The sequence below is a fragment of the Drosophila montana genome, unplaced genomic scaffold, assembly GCF_035044405.1.
Source record: "Drosophila montana isolate Dmon_TW-CO22-7 unplaced genomic scaffold, ASM3504440v1 contig_893_1, whole genome shotgun sequence".
In the NCBI taxonomy this organism is placed as follows: Eukaryota; Metazoa; Arthropoda; class Insecta; order Diptera; family Drosophilidae; genus Drosophila; species Drosophila montana.
The window spans coordinates 205,444-229,052 of NW_026999179.1; the positions used below are offsets into that span (position 1 = coordinate 205,444).

The 23,609-nt window shown below is 39.8% G+C and overlaps 1 long non-coding RNA gene across 2 annotated transcripts; it reads left to right on the top strand.

The window, feature by feature from the left end:
* The first annotated feature begins 15,192 nt into the window (after window positions 1-15,192).
* Window positions 15,193-20,375, top strand: LOC135440148 (uncharacterized). Of its 2 annotated transcripts, none has more exons than XR_010438259.1 (3): window positions 15,193-15,575; window positions 15,648-15,672; window positions 20,285-20,375. It is a non-coding gene; the product is annotated as an uncharacterized LOC135440148 (long non-coding RNA). The 2 variants fall into 2 exon arrangements; XR_010438260.1 differs by lacking the exon at window positions 20,285-20,375 and adding an exon at window positions 18,804-18,878.
* The last annotated feature ends 3,234 nt before the right edge of the window (window positions 20,376-23,609 follow it).

Genomic DNA, 23,609 nt, shown 5'->3' on the forward strand with positions numbered 1-23,609 from the left:
ACTTATAGCAACGCAAGAAGTGCACGCCCTCCGAATCTCTTCACCTCCGTGTTAAAGCATCAACCACACGAAGCTAGTGTCCTCTTGAGTAGGGCACAAGATCGCATATATTCCCTTTTGGATTGCTACAGTATACAGCTCTTTTGCATCTCAGCGGCAAGGTACTCCTTTTATTGTTGAGGCACCGCAGTTGTTGCAGTCTGTGACGACATTTTTTTACCGTAGCTTTGAGGTGTGGCCCAAAGGTAAGGCGCTTGTCCAAGGAAATGCCGAGATACTTAGCTTGTGATGGCTGCTCCAGGGTTACTGCTTCTAGCTGGATTGGAGGGGCTTATTGTTTTCAGCGGGCTAATCTTAAAATTCCACCGTTTGCACCAAGCTGCGAGAGTATCAAGATACCCCTGTAACCGATTACTTGCTTCTACGATACTTTTGGAATTATAAACGACTGCGATATCATCTGCATATGTCGCAATTATAGCCTTAGAGGGAGCTTCCATATGTTGAGAGGTAGGGCTGGGTACAGCTGAGGTATACAAGGAAAACAGCAGCGGACCAAGAACACTGCCCTGCGGCACTCCTGCTCTCATAGTATAAGTGGTCGAGTATGTGTCCCTTATTTTGACCTTGAACTCTCGGCCTTCCTGATATGACCTTAAAAGGCCATAGTACGGTGCAGGTAAAAGGTTTTTTATTTTGCACAGTAATCTATCGTGCCACAGCTTATCGAACGCTTGCTGCATGTCAAATGAAGACAGGGTTGGAGAAATCTTGGTCGTCAAAAGCCTGAATGATGTGCATCACCAATCTGTGGACCTGTTTCACAGTGCCGTGTCCCCCTCGAAAGTCGAATTGCTGATCCGGCAAGATATTGCATTGGCTTATATTGGCAGTAATCCGATTGGCAATAGTCCTCTCCCATAATTTAGACAGGGATGGTAAGAGACTTATTGGCCGATACGACTCAGGATCCGCTTCTGGTTTGCCTGGCTTGTGTATCATCAGAATCGCTGCTAACTTCCATTGCTTTGGGAACACTTGGAGCCTGATAATAACATTAAAAATTAATACTATATAGAGGAGCGCCCTTGTAGGCAACGCTTTCAACGTAGCATTAAAAATCGTATCGATACCCGCAGCTTTATTTTTCGGCAATAGTTTGATCGCTTCAGTTATTTCTTCAATCCTTATAGGATTAATAGGCAGGGACAGCTGCAAAGGGGTCTGCAGATTCTGAAGGGCCTCCCTAGTCTTCTCTATCGTAGCAAAGTCATAAGGAGTGAGACGAGCCTCTAGATGGTATCCGAAAGCATTAGCCTGTTCCCTTTCGTTTTTAGCAAGTTCGCCAACATGACATCGGACAGGAACCTGTCTAAAGGGTTGTCGTTTAAGCGATTTTGTGCATTTCAATAGAGTAGATCGCATCGACGGTCCATGGAAGCTAGTTTTTGCTCGAAGAAATCACTTCTGAGTTCCCTTAAGAGGTTACGTAGCTGTTTTGCTGCTCGCTGAGAACAATGCCATAACCAATGGGACGTGACTCAGGATAGGGTGGTGTTGTGGCAGTAGCAGCTCTATATATATTTTCAGTTAGAGAATCTACTGCATTCTCAATGTCTTCTCCAGAGTCGATAGTCGAATTTATTTGAATGGAGCATTCAAAATGTTGTCTGAAAGCTAGAGCTTGGCCTGAGATTAATATCATCTGTTTGCAATTTAACAACAAGGGCTATATGGTCAGAGTCTAAGTCCCAGCTTTGGCATTTGCTTGGGAAACCGGTATCCCATGTTATAATGCAATATCAATGCAAGTAGGTGTGTGACTGGAAACATGTGGGTATCTAGTTGGTGATCCTGTTGCAAGAATATTAGCTCCTCTGGCTGTAATGGCTTCGGCTAGTTCTCGGCCCCTGGGTGAATTGTATGTATTTCCCCACAGCCAATGTCGCGCATTCCAGTCTCCACCAACCAGATGCCTTCAATTCTATTCCTTGGTGGGCAGTATATGGTGCTATATTCGATGTCTCCCAAACCTGTGGCAACTTTCATTGAAGAAATTTGTATGGTTCGCGTTTTAATAACTCTTTGAGAAATGTGGCGGAGAGAACTCTTCACGAATACCGCCGCTCCTCCGCTGCCGTGATTGTGGCGTGATGGCTTGTAAGCTGGATAGAATGAATACTCGTATATTTTGACTGTTTCCCCTCGGTTTAGTCTGATCTCATTTAAAAGAAGAATGTCGACATTGTTGTTGTGCGCGAAGAGCTTAACTTCTCTGGCTTTCCCTGTAATGCCATTGACATTCCAGATAAGGATTTTGAGGGAATTCATTGTGAGGCTGAAGCGTTGTTATGGAGCTGGTAAGACGATACATCCCCAGTCCATTGCTGTATCATGTTAGCCATTTCATGAACCATTTTTTCGAGCGTAGTCGTTGACTGTTTTGCTTGTTTTGTTGTTGTTGTTCTCGTTGCTGCTCCTGAAGCCACAAGAGGAATTGCTGCTGTTGCTGTATTTGCAGCTGTTGTTGCCATTTCAAAAACTGCTGTTGTTCCAATAGTGACTGAACGTCAACTTAATGCTGCTGCTGCCTAATATTTTCTTTTCGTTTTAATAACTGTAGTAGCACTTGAAGATCATGTATACGGCGCTGGGCAGGCTCGTTGCGTTTCTTGCTATTGAGGCATAGGATCTGCCTCCAGTATTGACTCTAGAGGTGTTAGGCATTGTCGTGTTTGTTGCTGTCGAGTTGGTTGTTGCTGCTGCTGTTTTCGTTGTGGTTGTTGCTGCTTTGCTTGATTTGTATCCCTCCAGGTCTGTCTAGACGGCAACGTGTAAGACTGTTTCTTCATTGAAGACCCCATTGATCGTTGAAGATACTCCTGGTACCACTGGCATCTTTTGTAGCCTACCATATGATTCCCTCCACAGTGCATGCAGGTAGGCTGTTCATCTTTGGGACGTCCGCATAGCTTGGTGAGATGATCTTCGCCACATCGTGCACAATTGGGATGACGATGGCAGTATTTGGTTGTGTGACCGTATTCCTGGTATAGTATGCATTGAGCGATTTCAGATGTTTTGCGCATCCTTTCTATTCTCACTTCTTGTCGGCAGTGTTTTGATATCATATATTTCATTAATTTTTGCGCATGGCCTTAATTTAATGAAGAATATATTTAGTTTTTCAACTCTGTTGGTCCTGATCTTGGGTTGTGTACCTGCAGAGTATCAAAGCCATTTTTTTTTAAATTGGCAATAATTTCGTTGTTTAAAGTGATATGGTGGAGCCCCTTAACTACTATTCTGTAAGGCTTCTCTTCCTTCAATTGATATGTATGGAACTCAATACCAGTACAAAATGGTTAACTTTGGCTCTGTAATTACTGTCTTTGGGAAATATACTCACAACTATTTGCAGTGGCTTTGGGGTACCGTTAAGCTGATTGTTGTTATTAGACACATTATGATGTGAGTTGTTGGCTGTGTCACTTGCATCAGTACTGTCATTAAAAATATTCCGATGCACAGTCTCAGAAACGCTAGTAGGGCCTTCATTTGTAGCTATGGAACTTTCGGCAACATGGCTTACACTGGTTTCCTCCATGTCCATGTCCATGTCTAGCAACCCAAACCTGTTGCTAGAGTTTGCAATGGTAGTTGATGCTGAGGGCGAGACCAAATCTTTGTTCGGTCTCTTAATGCTAGTATTGGGAGATGAAGGTTTCTTCCTCTTATTTTTCAAATTTGTTTGGGCTGCCTCCAATTTTGTAGCAGCTCCACTGGGTGCTAGAGAGTCAATTTTAGCATCTCCACTGAGTTGGGTGAAGCAAGCTCCATGGCTATCCAAGCTTCCGCTAGGGCTCACACTGCTGATTGCAGCAGCTGCCGCAGTTGCCGTGGTGTAAATAGAAATACTAGTAGCACCAGTAAGTGTTAGTGTTGTTGTTATTGTACTGATGTTCTGAGTATCAGTGCATAAAAGGCGTTGCGCGTTAATGTCCTGATCTCCAATGGAGATTTCCCAGCTACTTGGTGCATTTTTTCATTATCAATCTGCTTATTATTAAGCAGAGAGTTAGAAAAAAGTTACTCATCCATTTTGATTAATTTATATTATTTGTTAACTTTAAAGTTAAAGTTAAGCTTATAAACAGTCAATTTTGGTTATTTCCAACAGGTGCAGAAGTACGTCAGATCAGTTTAGCTGATAAGCGCTGCGTTTATTGCCCCTCTTGTGCGTCTGCGCGCAGAGAGAGGGGTAATGTTTTGCCCAAAACGGACAACGAATGCAGTCTTATAGCACTACACTTGTAATTTGTTGCTGTCAAATTGCCAACACTGCAGGAGACAGCGTCCGAAATTTACGATTTGTGCTATTTTTAGCACACGTAGATTGCACAATAGATAAACACGAACTTTGTCTATGCGCGACACAACCGATCTCGATGAGAGCAGATTAGCGACTCGAATAAACATTGTTAACACACCATTTTTTTTACATGGGGCTCAACCGTCGTACCACAGATAAAGAAAGCCGTAAATACGTTCATTTACCAAGCCGAAAACAAAGTCAACGTAATTTCATACAGAAACCGCCGGTGAAATACACAGTTGCGAAAATATATATATATATATATATATATGTATATAGAAAGAAAAAAATAGATGATCAAGCAAGAAATGAAAAGCAGCAATACAGGAGAGAAACGAAAAAATGAACTCCATATTTGCTATGAACGCTCGAGAATTTGAAATATAAATAGACAATGATAAAATTAAAAATTAACAACCGTTGCAAGAAAAATGTGCAGGAAAATGCATACAAGCTGGAATTACACGAAAGGCAAAGAGGACAGCCGCCAGAAAGTAGCGATCAACAAAATATAAACACTTAAGAAATTAATAATTCTATAAGAATGCTTGCTGAGAAAATAAACCAAAACGAAGTACAGAAATTGTTAGTGTCTCGATTGAGTGTTTTTCTAAAGTTGTTCCTAATTTTAATGGCGTTACAATTCCAATTTGATGCATATGATTAAAATGCAAAACAAAAGTATGCATCTCTTTTTTTTGAAACTGTTACAGATGCTAATAATGATTTATTTTTGGATGAATTAGAGAAAAAAATTGCAGCCACGAAAGCCAGGTGTATCCCTTTTATAGTGCTTCGCCGTATAAAGAGCTTATTAAGGCATATGAATAAATCAAATAATTGTTGAAAAACTGTGACAAAAATGATAAACGCCTGTATGCAGCAGATATACGCGGTGAATATGAAGTTGATAACAAAAATAACAATCGTTATCAGCAGCACTGTTACAATTGTGGTTCATCACCATACAAAAGAACAGAATGCAAAGTGGGAACAAAATGCTTTAAATGCAACGGAAATTGACATATGGCTAAAGATTGTGGTGCAATGTTGTGTCAATGTTGTTTCTAATGAAAAGCGTGTTAAAGAACTTATTATTAACAATAAAAAGCTGTCGTGTTTAATCGACACAGGCGCAAATTATAGTTATTGCGTAAGTGCGTGTTTGATAAAAATTTTGCAAACTACCTGCTACAAAAATTCATGCTAAGCTGTTTGGTTTAGGCAACGTCGCTACGTCTGTTTATTGCGAATTTTATGCTGCATTTTTATTAATTCCGAATTCGAAGATAAACGTTGATTTACTTGTCGGATACGACCTCTTACAGAAGTTTAAAGTGACGTTAAACGCAGGTATCTACACGTTTAAACAAGTGGAGGAGAACGACAATATCAAGCAAAGTAGTCTTAGCAAAAAAGAAAAATGGCACTTATAGACTCTGCATAGACTATCTCAAGTTGAATACTTTGGATTTAAAAGACAAATTCTCAGTGTTAATTGTAGAAGAAGTTTTGGAAAAAATTCAGAATTCTAAGTATTTCACAGTAATAGATCTGAAAAATGTGTTTTTCCATGTGGAAGTAGAGGAAAGCAGTCGTAAATGTAGCGCCTTCGTGAAAATATGCAGCTTGCTTTGCGGTCAAGCATTTTGCTTATATTGCATAGATATAGGATATGAGCCTACAGTCCAAGTGGACGCCCAAGTCTGGGCGTCGCGTGAAAGTGACGCAAGCGGACTTGGCACTGTTTTTGATGACGTTCCAGTTAGTTGTCCAAGTTCCAACCAGCAGCAGCCAGTCCTGCATAGTTGTCGCAGCCTGTAGGAATTCGTGCGACGCCAGGAAGGCCATATCATCCGCGTACGTTGCCACCAGCAGTCTCGCATCGTGCTGAGGAGGCTGCATTGTGAGAAACCTGCTTCGATGCCTTTGATCCCGGAGCTTTGATCTTTGACGGCCACGTTGAAGGTGCGTTTTGCCAAAAATGTGCTTAGGATGCTGAAATATGGCGCAGGGAGAGGGTCTTTGATTTTGGAGAGAGGGTCATCGTACCAGACCATGTAAATCGCCTGTTTGACTTCGAGAAACACTCCAACGCAGTATTCCTTCTATTCGAATGCCTCCAGCACATGGTTGACTACTCGGTGGACCTGCTCGGGGCAGCCGTAAGACTTCCTAAAGCCAAACTGATGGTCCGGGATCAGGCGCGCGACCTCGTTGAGCTCCACTTTAGAAAGCGTCGGCATTAGGCTTATAGGTGTGTTAGCGGCTTACCGGGTTTGGCGATCATGATGATTTTTGCACGTTTTCATTGCTTCGGGAAGTGACCAAGCCTGGGCATGGAGTTAAAAATTATCGAGCGCTTTAAGATGCGTCCTGATTTCCGCAGGGGATATGCTCCATATTGGAAGAACCATCTGCATCGAGTGACTCAGCTACATTACGGCGCCCCCAGGTAGGTTTTCCTTTCGGGTCCTGACTTCTGGGCTTAGCAGGGAGCTTCTAAAAGTGCGAGTGCGAGGCGCAGTTTGCGGGGCTTCTGTGGGGCTTCCTTCTCTAAGGTGCTCTAGCGCAAACAGAAGTGGAAGGTGATCCGAGGTCAGGTCCAGAAGCTTCTTATTCTTAGCTGTTCCTGTCTGAATCTTTTGTAGTTGGTGTTGCAGTAGCTCTATATGGGTAGCACGTTGTCTCTCCAGTGGCTATGACTTCGATGCTTTCGGTTTTAATGACAGAGAAGGGCGTTTTCACTCTGGAGCACATCATGTAGTTTCCCCACCCGCGATGTTTGGCACTCTAGTCTCCCCGCCCCCCTGAATTTTTGACGGAGCTGGTGGAAGAGGGCTGCTCCTCCATGTTTGCTGTTGTCTGGGTGCTTGGTGGTGTGGAGAGTGTAGCACTCTGAGGATGATACAGGAGCAGAAGTGAATCCCTGTGAAATTCTCGTACTGCACGTACTTCCTACTTATGCGTGTGATTCGCTACAGTGGTAGCAACACCTGTCGATATCCAAGTGTGCACTCGCTTGTTAGCTGATTGTCCCCACACTCCTTGCACACATAGTGTCTCGAGCAGTAGGACTTGGTGTGCCCGTATTTTTGGCATCTATTGCATTGCACTGGCCCGACATTTTGCGAGGCTTCTCCCAAGACACTTTGTGTCTGCATAATACACTTATTAACTTAATTGAGTTGTTATGGTCCGCCTTACTCAGGTCAACAAATCTCATGTTGAGTGGCTCGTTATTGAATCTGCTACGCGTGGTGTATATGCTGACAGCGTGGGGCCACTTATCTGCACTTTCTCAGCAATATGCGGTATGGACGGTCCTTTGTCAGTTGGTGGTGGTGGAACACACAACCGTTCTCGCGAAGGTGCCTTGCCGCCTTTCGGTAATCGTTCGAGTAGCGACACAGAATAATGCAGTCGCCAGAGTTGAGCGCTTTCATGGTGCAGGTGTTCGTGCCAAGGACATTATCAAGTTCTTGTAGAACGTGGGGAAGCTGCCGATGCCTGGCACAGTTATTCTTGGCACATTGGCGAAAAGGCGCTCCTTTTGGGGCGCCGTCTGGGTGGGTTGCAGGTGCGTGAAAGTTTCTGATTTGCCGCTTGTTGCCTGCTGGCCATTGCACGTGCTGCGTGCGAGGTGGATGGTCATTCATCTAAGTCTTCATCATCACACCACCATCTCTCATTTTTTGGGGGCCCCGATTTTGGGCTTGAACGTTGCCTTTTGCCAGGTGGCTATAGGCTTTGGTGGGTATTTGCTCAGAAAGGCATGGAGGTTCGGGCTTGTAGCAGGGCTCAGTCTAGGGAGAAACGGGGAAGTAGGGCCCTAGCAGCTGATGGCATATGAGAGAGAACATGCAGTTGTGGGGATGCACGACGTATTAGGCTGCGTTGTGCCCCGGCACAGCGTAATGTATGGCGGAAGAGTATTTTCCGTTGGATTATATATTGGTAACGCAGCATAGTCGCGATAATAATGACTTTGGTTGTTGGACGCCATTAGTCTTAATTATTTTCCAAAAACAAAAACCTGCACTTTATTACAAAAAATCACTATTATTTTTGTAAAAAGTGACTTTGGTGAAGAGTTACGGCTGTTTATGGGCGATCAGCTGAGCGCAGTGTGAGCTTAGCTAAAACTGGCTATCTTACACTCGCACGCTGTGACACTTTTGTAAAGAACAAAAATGTTGTAATTTTAATTAAATTAAAATTAATCAATTTAAACTCGGCACTTTGGCTGCCAGAGGCAGCACTTCTAATTTTTTCGCGCTCCTTAGACGATTCGTTTGGTAAGCCCTGAGGCGGGCTTACTTAGTGTCACTGTCACTGATAGTATTCGCGTTTTGCCTGTGATGCACTGAACATACACACACACGGAAATGCACAAAAACACCACCGATCTCCGCGAAAGATAAAGGGAATTGTTTTTTTTTTTTTTTTTTGAATAAAACGATTGGCGATGTATATTCACAACTACAAGGTTGAATTATGTCTTCTCTAAGATAGGTTGAATTATGTCTTCTCTAAGATTTCTATCTAACATTATTTCACATTTTATTTTCGGGTCGGCAAGTTGTCAGACGTTTAATATGATGTTTCTAACTATTAGTATTTAGTGCGTAAAATATATCCAAAATGTTTATCTGCATAATACACTTCTCAAAATTGTTTTCTGTTTTTGTTATATCAAATCGTAGGTTTTTTTACTGTTGTTCCTCTAACGATTTCAATTTTTTAAAAAGCTTATGTAATTTTTCCTGCTTTTTGTTTGCATTAAAGTGCTAAGAATTATCCTTATAGGATTATTGCTTTCGTTTCGACGTTAAATGGCTAAGACTGTGACCATTTTTCAAAGTATTTATATCGATGATAAGGTCACATTCATCCATGAAATCCCTACCGAACACTATCATGCCGCTATTAAACCTGTCATATACAACATTAATCAATATTTTGCAAATTCACTGAAGTCCCTGATTTTCACCTTTTGTGTTGCTATGCGTAGGGCACCCAGCGGATATTTTTAGTTTTTAACTTATTTATTTTTATTAAATGGTCGATAAAAACGAGTGTCTTCCTAATTTTTCAATTAATCAAATTATATAAATTAAGTGCTAAATGCCTTATAAGAATACACCATTTTCTGATAGCGTCACCGAACAACGGTTGTGTTTTATTTGCCCGTCCGGCCAGCTATGCCCCTTTTCACAGCTAATTTTCTAAGTGACGCTTAGCCTACGGCTAAGAAGAAGGGTGCTTTTGATCTCCATTAGTCGGCGACTCTATTAGAAGAGAGAGCTTCAGCATTACTCTTTGGGAGCTTCCTTTAAAATAAAAACGAATCCAATGCCAAATCGATCAAGTTTAAGAAGTAGAATATCATGTTGCATAGAGTCAAACGACTTACTGAAGTCAGTGTAAATGACATTAGCTTGCATTTTAAAAAGGAAATCATTATTATCCAAGGAAGGAAATTATAGCAGATTGGTCGTAGATGACCGATTCTTTACGAATTCATGTTAAAAAGGGGAGACAACGAATTTGCAGAAATGCTGAAAATTTGAAGTCTTTATTGTTAGGGATAACCGACAGTTTTGCAATGCCCCTGTAATTTTATATATCAGACTTTCCACCTTTCTTATGGAGAGGAATGATATAAGATTATTTCCAAAGAGATGGAAAGACAGAAGATTCAAGGTTAGCAATGGACGAAGAAGGGAAGAACTACACTCCTTGAGTAGACAACTAGGAATATTGTCAGGCCCAGGAGAGTAAGAAGATTTAAAAGAATTTATAACAGAAAGGAGATAGTTTTTGGAAAGAATGGGAGCAGGAATAGAACTAGAGGAAGTAATAGCATAAGGTTAAGAATTATTATTACAGACTGAAGTGTAGGTTGATTGGAATAACTTAGCAAAAAGGTTAGCAGAATAACAGAAGGTGGCAATCTTGAAGATTTACGCTTCAAGTTTACGAAATTGTATTACTCTCTCGGATTTTGGGCAAATTGCCTTTTGCAACGAGAAAGATAATTCACAAAGCACTGAGAATTAAGAAAATAGAAATTCCGCATGGTTATGGAATATTTTGCCAAGTCACTACTCGAACCAGATCAATTAAACTTTTGAAAATATTTATATTTTATATTTTTTAGGTTTGATAGTCTGGGAGTAAACCATGGTGGATTTGAAGAAGCAGTCGCAGGAATTGAATTGGAAATATAAATATCTAAGAGGGAGCTCAGGGTGTTATAAAAAATATAAAAGCAGTATTCATATCAACCGAGTCATATAAAAAGTCCAATCGGTTGCATGAATACGTTGATTAAGCAAGGAATAGATTCCTTTGCGAAAGCAACGGCGGTGCTTATAGGTAGCATTGCAACCTCTAAAGTAGGATGATATACATCCTCAGGAAGAAATAAAGGAGGGGACCTGGACACATTGCCAGTAAGGTAGTCGTTAACAAATACAAGATCAAGTGCTCTACTCAAATGATAAGGAATTGTATTGATTTGAAACAACGAAAGGTCAAGCGTGCAATCTATAAAGTCATGCTGAGCTAAGGGTACTAGATAATTTTCGGCAGTGAATAGTGACCAAGATATATTCGGCAAATGAAAATCACCTAACACTATAAACAGGTCATTATCACGCACTTCTGAGGAAACTTCATTAATAAAACTAATATGTTTCATACAAGCTTGAATATCAGAAGAAGGAGGAACATAGGAGCATGTAATATAAATATCTCGTGATGGAAAAGACACCATAACTCAGTGTCAATAAGCGTAGTAAAACAGAATGGTTCTGACTGGAAAGTGGCTTTATCGGCAATTAATACCCCACCACTTCGAGTCAGCCGATCATTTCTATGCAAAATAAAATTGTTTGAAAAAACTTCAAAATCAGATATGGTTGAAATTAACCATGTTTCTGACATTCTTATAATGAATAGAGACTTGGTTAGAGGACGAAGTTAGTTTTTTGGGGTAGTAGCAGTAACTTGTGTTGAAGGGACTGGACGGGTGACAGGGAAAAGCTAGTTACGCTTTTTTGGCTTGAACTTGTGCACAATCATGTGTGGAGGCCAACATTTAGGATCACAAATGATTGGGAGCATATCATGTGAAACATTAATTTTGAAAGATGCTATTTCACGAGGAGAGGTGAAATTAAATTTTGTTATTGGCAAGCTAGCAGAAGATTTGCTAGCAATATAGGCTGCCAATGACTCACAAGTGGTGTCAGACGAGAGTCGAGACACAAAAACTTGCCTACGAGGGGCAACAATACTTAAAGTAGGAGCTGATGGGGCTACAGGTAATACAAGAGTTGGTGGGACAAAAGAGGCATCGTGATTGCTTTTACCAATCTGGGGTAGGTTTACCTTTGCGGCCCCTGCTGACGGGGCTGAAGCAGTTTCGCTGACTGCGGCAGGTTCCACTACAGGGTCTACTGGGACTACTCCATGAGATACAACAGCGGGTAATATTTGGACAATCGCTCAGAGAAAGCGACAATGACAATATTAGGGATAAATCCAAGTTGCTAAGCACAACAAAAGAGGCGTAGGAGTTTGGATAGTCGGAGAGTGTAAATGCACATATTGTGGCTCCAACCGGCGATTGGGTGGACACCCGAATTTGTATTTGCTAACCAACTCACAACTCGAGTCAAAACTACTGGAGAGCAGCTTAGCCACGTTATTAAGTTTTAAGAATTGATTTCTCACAGAATTATACATTCTGGAGAAATCAATTTGCCGCTGCAGCCCTTCTTGGCAATTGCAGCGATCTTGTCGCAATCACGCCCAGTGAGACCTGCACATATAGCACGCAGAGCGGAGCGCCAAAACGAAAGAATCAAAACAGACTATAACATCAACACGGAACTGACGCCGCGTTCAATTAATGCAATAATTAACAGGCTTACGCTGCACAGCAGATAGCACTTTGCACAACTAATTATAGCTTTTTAAATATAGCACTAAAAATGCAAAATTTAGGATCAAAAAGCAGGATTCAAGTGCAAAAATATATAGAAATCTTGGAGCACAAGTAAAACACGTCAATCACTCCCAACTGAGAACTCTCTTAATTGTCCTTTGTATGTGGGAGAGCCGGATGCACTGCAAAAGTTAAATCTGACAGCGTTTTATACCCCGAACCCATTTAAAATGAGTTAAAAGGCTATACTGTATTTTTTCAAACAGGCAGAAAGAAGCACCCCATAAAGTATAAATATTTTTGATCAGCATCGCTAGCCGAGTCGATTTAGACATGTCCGTCCGTCTGTCCGTCCGTATGAACGCACGTATCTCAGAACCTATGTGCTATTGTGAAATTTTGAACATTGCCGGCGCAGTATGAGTCTGTTTCCGATAATCGATTGCTTTCCCCATTTCCAAATCGATGTCGAAATACTGTTTTTTGATCAAGTCTCTTAGGTTCTAAAAGCTAGAGTCTTCAAATTTGACATGTAGCTTCTTGAATAGTATATATTTATATCTAATATTTTTAATTTTAAAGCTATCGCCAGGCGGAAGCCTATACACCTTTGAATTAAATACTCACCAATTAGGCCACAATTTTAATGCAATTGATTTTTTGAGAATATAGAAATATTCTATAGCATAAAGGATTTTCTCTTGACAAACACATGAAGATCAGTTAAGAAGCACATAAGTACTCTTATATACACACACATTCATATACATTCTATTAACAGTATTTTGTTATTTTAATTCGTTTTCTATCTATTGGAAAGTGAATTGCTGATATGGCTGTCGAGTAAGGGCGGTTGTGTTTAGTGCGGCTAGGCGAATCGATAGCTAAACTATCGTCATGAAAGTTTGCATACGTCCTTCTTTCTGTTGCCCGTGGTATATGGTATATAACCAGCTGGATCGGACAATTATATCATATAGTATATATCTTAACCATACTCGGCATTGACTATTTTCCCTGAGCTTCTAAGATACGAACAAAACATTATGAGCAGAATGAAAAAGTTCGGTCTGCAAGGCTATTAAATCTTCGGCTTTCCGAAGATAGCCTGCTAAAGCAAACGAGCTCGTAGCTTGAGCTGCATTTGGAGTTTGCAGAAGAGGGTTCAGCTTATCCCTTTGTCAGGAACTCCCGACTAGAATCTCTTGCTTGTTTTCTGTAGGTTTCTGGCTTCTACATGTTGGTTCATTTCTATGCAAGCTCTCGTAGCGATCGGACGTTTAATCTGCTCCCGTGTGTGCCTGTGTTAGTGCACCGATTAAAACTGTACATTTATCTGAAGTGATAGTGTCACTTACCCCGCCCGCGCCCAGGCACTATAAATAAATCCCGCACATAGTGGGTCTTCACACTACGAATGCTGGCACTGGCAGCCAAAGGGCAGTGTTATAATCAAGTTATCAAAGAAACCGCTTTTCTCCATGTACATGTGATCTTTAAAGCTTAAAAATACTAATACAAACATAGCAGTGACCAATAAGAAGCTTGCCAGTGCTGGCGTAATGGGCAAAATCAGTGACAGTGCTGAGCGTGACTTGATCACGACAAATCACATTTTCGGAATAGTCATTTTCTAAAAAATACAGGCTGAAGTAAAGTCTAGTTTCCTTATATTACTTAGTACTTTTTATAGTTTTTTTTCTTGTTGTTTCCCAGATGCCTACGAGATCAAGGTCTCTCCCTCAAGAGCCCTGAGGATCTACGTAAAAGATTCAGACAATCACATAGCCATGCGTGGAAGCTGCAAAGCTGACAGCAGAGGCAAAGCGCTGCGTGAAGCGATCACCAGCTGCTTAGCCCAGGTCCTGGCCACCGGGAGACCCTCCCACTTATACAACGGGCAAAGCACCCCTTCATGTATAGAGTTCTTTATATACAAAGGTATCCCCAACAGCGTATTATCGGTTCGTGAAGAGTATGAGCTCTCATCTGACAATCTGCCACTCCTTGCAACGGTCTCTACGCCTGTTCAAAGGACCCCAAGAAAGCGCAGGCTTGTCTCCCTCCAGTTGGACATACAACGTTTTCGATCTAAGCACTAAGCACTCAGATCTTGACAGCCGAGGAGGCTGACGTTGCAGGTCAAACCCTGTTTGACTAAGTTCATGCCGCGGCTGCTAACGCTGCACCAGCACAAATGTACCTTTCGCTTACAAGCCAAAACACCAGGACGTTGAAGGCCTTCTTTCCCTGAAAAAGCGACTGAGGATCGCTATCAATTCAGGAAGGAGTTGACTAAAAGCCACAGACACCATGCTGGAGAAAACAACGGCAGGCGAGAGCACCAATTTTGCGCTGTGGAAATTAAACGGCAAGCTGCGCCAAAGTTCTCAGTCGGACATCCCGATGACACATGTGCCAGATCGCCAATGGACAGAGCCGAAGCCTAGAGGAGCATTTCAAGCCGTTTGAGACCACATCGAATTGCAGGATACAGCGAGTCTCGCAAAGTCTTAAGGCGCCACTCCAAATGTCCCTCCTTGTACCACCTTCTATAAAATGATGCAGGAGATGAGGAGAGTAAGGACGTAAAGCCCCTTGGGAAGATCGATTAGACAACCAGACAATCAAGCTAATGCAGCCCTTCGGTTAGGTCACCAGTGGCCTGGAAGAAAAAATTATAAATAACTGTTGGCGCCACGGTATACGACGAAGAAGTACTCGGCCTTTGCTTGAATTAACTGAATAATTTATATCTCATTTTTGAGAAAAAATACTGAGTCGGACAAAGCTAGATATAGATTATCCTCTAGTTTTACTGAGAATTTTTTACTTTGAAATAATAATCAAAGAACTCAAACATATTCATTTATTATATCAAAAATTTATTTAGAACGGAAAATGTATCATTTTTTATTTAAATTGCTGGTTGTTTGTATTGTAATTATCCTGCGGCCAACCTATTCTATGGTTAACAATTATGTTAACTCTTTTCGAACGAGCAATTTAAATACTGTTCTACTTCACTGCGCAAATGGTGATAAAGAATGGCCTTGCGAACCTCAATTACTTATAACTATTAACTTTATACCCAATTTAAATGTGGAAGCTCACGACAACCTTCTTATACTGGATGATGCTTACGAGCCTACTAAACGTCAAAATTTAAAAATAATGTCTCCGTACATAATTATAGTTAGCAGAAGCGAGCCAATAATTATGCACCCACTACTGAAACCAAAAGTAAGTTGACTGTTAATTTTATTTATATATGTACACAATTGTAAGTAATACTACCTTACAAAATGCTTACAGTGGACGAGTTTTAATAATTATAGTGGTGAGTATTTTTTTTTTTACCTTTATATCAATAGTTAATAATACTGTCAATAAGTTGCCAAATAAATTTATTGGTTTATATGAAACGTTTTGAAAAGTAGTTTTGAAAATCCAGAATCTTTACGTTCAACCCATTTAAAATGAGTAAAATTGATAAATTAAGTCATATCTGACTATGGTCAACAAAAACGAGTGTCTTTCTCATTATTCAATATATAAAATTATTGATGGCTCTGGTGACCTTTCCATATTTAAAATATTTGTTGGCTAGCTCGAGGTCCGTGTTTGTAAAGACAAACAATGAAAACAATTTTATTTATTTATTTTGCTTCCGATATACATATTTCGGTTGCACATCGGCAAACCATCTTCAGGGCACTAACACCAAGATACAAAAAACAATTAACAATTAGAATACAATAAATTAAACATTATTTCGAACATTTTACATACATTATTTTACACGTCCGCGCTGGAGATTGATACTGAGGCTGTTTTGAGAGGTGCCTGTACAAGTGCGCGCAATTTCCGTGTCTATCTTGTAGTTTAGTCGTTTGTTGGTTGGTGTGTTAATTATATGTAGCATTTCCAATGTGTGTCGCTTGTTATAGTGTTGTTCTTGTTGTAAGATTGTTGTTTCATCAAAATTTGGTGTGTGGTTGCTTTTTATACAATGGGTCATAAGTGCTGTTTTCTGTATATTATTTTGATGTCTTAGTTTGAAGTCCGATTTATGTTGACTAATCCTTGTTTTTAGCTTCGATTTTGTTGTACCTATGTAGACACTATTGCACTTGTTGTTGTTTTCCCCGCCACATGGTATTTGGTAAACGACGTTGCTTTTGTCGATCATCGGGATTTTCGACTTTATCTTGTTGAAGAATTTTTGTAATGTATTCGTCGGTTTGTGTGCTACTTTTATATCTTGTTTGTTATAACAAGCTGAGTTTGTGAGGCGTTCTGATAGTCGTGGTACATATATTAGAGATTTATATATTTTAGCAGGTTTTGTTGGCTTTTTTCTTTCAGTTTGTCGTCTTTTTAATAATGTTTTGATTATATTTGGGGGGATGTCATTTTTGGTCAAGAGTTTTTTGATTTCATGTTCAATTTCTTTGTGGTATATTGTGTCCGATATGTTAATCATTCTATTCATACAGCCTAGTGCTGTATTGATTATCATACTCTTTGGGTGGTTTGAATTGAAGTTGAGTATTCGTCCGGAGGCTATGGGTTTCCTATACCACTTTATTTTGAGTGTGTTGTCCATTCTGCTTACAATAGAGTCTAAAAATGGTAATTTCCCGTCCTTTTCTAATTCCATGGTAAATTTGATCTGCTTGTGGAAGGAATTCAAATCTTTTAGAATTTTCTCCACTTCTATTTTGTTAGTTATGGCAAAAAGGTCATCTACATATTTGGTCAAGAGTCTTGGTTTTATTTTTAATTTTTCTGTAATCTTGTCTAACAGTTCCTCCATTACTATATCTGCGATTACTGGGGAGGCCGGTGATCCCATTGGCATTCCTTTTAGTTGTGTGTATATTTTGTCTTCGTATTTAAAATATCTGTTTTCTTGAATGCAGAACCCAACTATGTCCATAAATAGTTGTTTTGGTATACTCGTGTGCTCTTCTAATTTGGTCGATTTTTGTCTTATTGTGTCAAGTGCTAATTCTATTGGTATGCTGGGAAATAAGGATACTACGTTAAATGATACTAATGTTTCTTCTTCTCTAATATGGAAATTGTTAACTCTGTCTTTAAAATCTACCGCGTTCTTGATGTTGTACCTAGAGTCCATTGTCAGATTTTTTAATATTTGTATTATGTATTTGCACAGCCCGTAAGATTGAGATCCGATGGAGGAACATATTGGTCTAAGTGTTGTTCCTTCCTTGTGTATTTTTGGTAGTCCATATATCCTCGGAGGTACCGCTGTTGTTGTAGTCATCTTATTTCTTTCGTCCTTTGAAATAAGACCCATCCTGAATAATTGTGCCACGAAGTTGTTATTCTTTGTCTGTAGTCTTGATGTCGGATCGTGTCTCAGTGTTCTATACGCGCATAAGTCGTCTAAAATATTTGTTTTATTTTTATAATCATCCACATCCATTGCTACGGTTTTGTTACCCTTATCCGACGATAGAATTTTAATATTTATATTTTCTTTCAATAATTTTCGTGTCTGTTCCTTTAACCTATAAGAGCTAGAGACTTAAAATTTTAGCTGTAGGTCCTCCTAGTGCCCGCACAGATCGAGTTTGTTTCCGATATTCGATAACTAGCCCAATTTCCAAGTAATCTACGAAAATCGATATCGAAATTGTGTTCTTTGAGCAATCTCGGAAAATAATATGAGGTAAAGTCACCAAGCTAGACATGTAGCTTCTAGAATAGTATATATATATCAAGTATCTTTCCTTGTTTAGCTATCACATAAATCATGATAAATCCTACCCGCTACTACCTCATAGCTATAAATCAAGTAAAAACACCAATTTATGCCGCCCACCGATATAAGCCACAATATAAATGGAATTGACTTTTTGATAATACACGAATATTCTCTAGTACAATAAGATGTACTGTAGAAACTTTCATCAAGATCGGCTATTAAAGAAAACGTGTTTTACCTTGCATCGTATCAGAGGCAGCAAGCACACATTCCAAGTATTTCTGTATACATTTACACACACACACATTCATGCCCGTCTGCTTTGAATTCTATCAACAGCATTGCAATTGCGATTGTATTGTTTTCTGTGCTGCTATTCTAATTCGTTTTTTTCTCACGAAGACATAATTATTGGCGTGGTGGTTGAGTAGGGTCGGCGGAAAGTAATGCGGTCTGTTGCAAGTTTGAAGCCAACTCAGGAAACTATTTTTTTTTTATTTATCGGGAGCTCCCAACTAGAAACTCTTACTTGTTTATAAATAAAAGTGACCGTCCTCCACAGTAGTTTGCGTTGTCTTTCGTAGGTTGATTTGTCTTCTGCTGTTGCTGTTGGTTTTGTTTTAGGTATTTTTATTTTTTTTGTTGATCGCGAATTTACTGTTCACGTGCGCCTTACTCCTTCTAGGTGTCGTCGTCGCCGAAGATTAAGTTCTCCATTGTTATTCCAATTGCAGGATCACTGAAGATTAGGTTGTTCAGTTTGTCTTATTGCTGGATATCTGGAGATTAGGATGGTGGCTTGAAGATCGCCAATCAGTGGCCTTGTGGTGTAGCAATTAAAGAATATGATATAATCTTTTGTGATAAATCGGTGTGGTATTTTCTTAACATGGTTTTGCACAAGTTGCGCCTGGTAAAAAAATTAATTTTTTCTTAATTTTTCCTTCAAAATGTATAGTGAGTATCTAGGGTAATGTATCATTTAAATGAAGCATGCATTTCATGGATAAAGCAATGTACTTCGAAAACGAAGCGACGCAAAGTACCATCGACCAGCTTTGCTGAAGGCAGGCTGGCGACTAACTTCGTTGCTCGGGTCAGCATCAGCAACCGCGACTTCGGCATTCGTTCGTCTGGCTTTTGGAGAACGAATATCCAGTCGGCAGGCATGTCATGTGAAAACTCAAACGCCAGATGAAACGCCAGGCATGAAATTTGTCGTCGCATGCAAATGTATGGGCGTTACTCATTTTAGTGCTTATATTGTCTTTGGTTGAGGGTATCCCCTAGTCGGGAGCTCCCTACTAGAACCTCTTACTTGTTGCAGATGATTTTATCAGTGTTAGTAGAGAAAATAGTGTTCAAAGGTAATAATTCAATGATAGGGCGAACAAGAGAGATCTACCAACAAGAACAAGAGAGATCTACATACTAAGTCAGTGTAAATGACATCAGTTTGCATTTTAGAAAGGAAATCATCATTATCCAAGGAAGTAAATTCTAGCAGATTGGTCGTAGTTGATCGATTCTTTACGAATCCATGTTGGACAGGGGAGACAACTGATTTGCAGAAATGCTGAAAATTTGAAGTGATTATTTTTAGGGATAGCCGACAGTTTTGCAATGCCCCTGTAATTTTGTATATCAGACTTTCCACCTTTCTTGTGGAGAGGAATGATATAAGATTCTTTCCAAAGAGATGGAAAGACAGAAGATTCAAGGTTAGCAATGGACGAAGAAGGGAAGAACTTCACTCCTTGAGTATACAACTAGGAATATTGTCAGGCGCAGGAGAGTAAGAAAATTGTAAAGAATTTATAACAGAAAGGAGAGAGGAATGGGAAATAATATGAGCAGGTATAGAACCGAATGAAGTAATATTTTAAAAGTAAGAAATATTATTAAGACAGACGGAAGAGTAAGTTGATTGGAAAAAGTTAGCAAAGGGGTTAGCAGAATCGGAATCATTGCTAACTTTATCTGTCCCGACAGAAAAAGAAGATTGCAAACTAGAAGATTTACGCTTTAAGTTTACAAAATTATAAAACTGTCTCGGATTTTGGGCAAATTGCCTTTTGCAACCAGAAAGACAATTCTCATAACACTGAGAACTCAGAAGAAAGAAGTTCGACTTGGCTATGGAATATTTAGCCAAGTCAATACTCGAAACAGACTTATTAAACTTTTTAAAATATTTAGATTCTATATTTTTTAGGTTGGATAGTCGGGGAGTGAACCAGGGTGGCTTTGAAGAAGCGATTGAGAGAATTGAATTAGGAATACAAGCATCTAAGATGGAGTTCAGGGATTATAAAAAAAAAAAACAAATACGAGGTTCTAGTCGGGAGCTCCCGACAAGGGGGTACTCTGAACCCTCTTATTCCAACCCCAAATGCAGCTCGCAATACGCGCTCGTATGCTTTAGTAATAATAAAGATAAATTAAAAAAGTTTCCTTGCCAGGTTTCGAACACGCAACTTATCGTATTACTTTCTGCCGCCTTTACTCAACAGCCACACCAGCAAAAAAAAAGTCTCCTTGATAAGGTTCGAACTCGTAACAGACCGCACTACTTGCCGCCACCTCCGCTCAACAGCCACATGAATAATTGAGTTTCGATCAGAATAAAACGAATTAAAATAGCAGCACAGAAAACAATAAAATCGCAAGTGCAATGCTGTTGATAGAATTCAAAAAGACGCGCGTAAATGTGTGTGTGTGTGTACATGTATACAGAAATTTTTGGAATTTGCGCTTGTTGCCGCTGATACAAGCAAAGTCAAAACCGGTTTTCTTTAATCATTTCTGTGTTTCTTAATCGATCTTGATGAAATTTTCTACAGTACATCTTATTGTACTGTAGAAAATTCGTGTATTATCAAAAAGTCACTTGCATTTAAATTGTGGGTTATATATGTGGGCAGCATAAATTGGTGTTTTTACTTGATTAGCTGTGAGATATTAGCGGGGAGGTGTTGATAGCTATAAAATGAAAGATACTTGATATATATATACTATTTTAGAAGCTACATATCAAGTTTGGGGATTCTAGCTCTTAATATTTACCAAGGTTGTTAAAAAAGCAGGATTTCGATATCGATATTTATCGATTGCTATCGATATGTTATCGAAACAGAAACAAACTCGATCTGCGCGGGCACTAGGAGGACCTACAGCTAAAGAGAGCTTCTGAGATCCTCTCGTTCATACATACGGACAGACGGACGGTGGGACGAACAGACGGACGTGGCTAGATCGACTCGGTTATTGATGCTGATCAAGAATATATTTACTTAATGTGGTCGGAGAAGCATCCTTCTGGCTGTTACATACATTTGCACAAATACATTATACCATTATATTATTACCCATTTTCAATGGGTTCAGGGTATAAAAAGCGAAACCAGCATGTCACCCTTTCAGGCCCTTCAATACAGAGTACCGTTACTGCCCCAAAAAACGAACTTCCTTTTCACACGAGCGTGATAATGACCTATTTGTAGTGTTAGCTGATTTTTAACTTACCGAACATCTTTTCGTCATTATTCATTGCCGAAATTTATCTAGTACCCTTAGCTCAGCATGACTTTATTGATTGCACGTTTGACCTTTCTTTGTTTCAAATCAATTCAATTTCTTATCTTTGGATAGAACACTTGATATTGTATTTGTATTTTACTGCTAATGTGTCCAGGTCCCCTTATTTATCTCTTCCTGAGGATGTATTTATATCATCCTACTTTAGAGGTTGCAATGTTCAATTGCAATCCTCTCAATTTGAATTCATCAGCTACCTATAAGCGCCGCCGTTGCTTTCGCAAATGAAACTATTCCTTGCTTAATCAACGTATTCATGCTACCGATTGGTCTTTTTTGTATTACTCGGTTTATATTAATATTGTCATTAATTATACTCTGAACCCATTGAAAATGGGTTAACGGGGAATAATGTATTTGTTCAAATGTATGTACCAGGCAGAAGGAAGCAACTCCGACTCTATAAAGAATATATATTCTTGATCAGCATCAACAGCCGAGTCGATCTAGCCATTTACACGGTCCAATGGCAGAGTCTCTGAAGATTAAGTTCTCCATGGTTATTCCAATTGCAGGAGCACTAAAGATTAGGTTGTTCAGTTTGTCTTATTGCTGGATATCTGGAGATTAAGATGGTGGCTTGAAGCTCTGCAATCGGTGGCCTTGTGGTCCAGCAATAAAAGAATATGATATAAAATACGGCAATGCCGGAGTAATGTATTTCAGAAGCAGTGCTCTTATTAGGTGCTAGTGGTGCAGCTTGAGCTGAAGACAATAAATTGAAGCATAACTCTAAATAACACGCTACGAAGTCATGGTCGGCAAGCCGACAAAGCAATAATCATAGGCGATAAGGAAAACTGTTGCGACATAACTATCTGGTTACCGCCGCTGACTGTTGCTGCAAGAGCGCTGAACTCAAATGCGCGGCCATTGACTTATGATTGGCCGTCCTCGGTTTTCCTGAGGCTGTCGATAACGATTTTTAGGAAAGATTGGTGGTTAGCTCTTTCCGTTTCTGGTACATCTTCCAGAGAATAAATCTAATAATTAGGATGAAAATAATGGACGCGCTAAACATTGCAGGTCTTGCTGTCAACTTTCCTTTTAAGTCGCCGATGTATCGCAAGTTTTCGATGTTCAGCCTTTGCAGGTATGGTAGACTCAAAATTTCCTGATGCCCAGTAATATTCAGCAGTGTCGATGTTGCTGAGCCTATGTGTCTTCTGACGATATTTCTCATGTTCCTGAATAGAGACCCATTTAATTCGACCTCGTCGTCGAATGTTAGGTAGGAATGTTTATTATGATCCCGTCGTTCACTTCCTCCAGTGGTTCCTGGTGACTGGTACGAGTGCTCCAATGTGCTGTGCCGCCGAAGTGTAATTGTTGCGTGCATGTCGTGGAGGGTAGCTGCTTGCAAAATGTTGACGTGAGCGTAGCAATGCAGTTTCCAAGTGGCAGTATATTATTACCGCAGTCTGCGACATTATTATTATCAGCGAAATTAAGTTTTGTACCATTGTGTTGAACAGAAAACAAAGTGATTTTTTTACAAAATCGGTAATTTTGATTATATCGGGATATTTGATTATACAATTTAAAAAATTATGATCTAATAAAACATTGGCACATGCTACTACCATTAAATCGGTTTCTGTTTTACTTTTAGGGTGCTCATTAAATATTTTTCCTAAATCTTTAGAGTTAAGAATAGCAGTGTGTATAATTTTAATCTTTGCAAGTAAAACTGACAACATTAATGTCTCGAGTTCTGATTAGAATTCTATCTATAGAGGTGGCCCGTTTTGATATGTTTCTCTTTGGCAACCTTGACGACAATGTTTACTGTTTCGGTTATTTTTATACCCTGAACCCATTGAAAATGGGTAAAAAAGGTATAATGTATTTGTGCAAATGTATGTAACATGCAGAAGGAAGCATCTCCGACTCCATGTAGTATATATATTGTTGATCAGCATCAACAGCCGAGTCGATCTAGC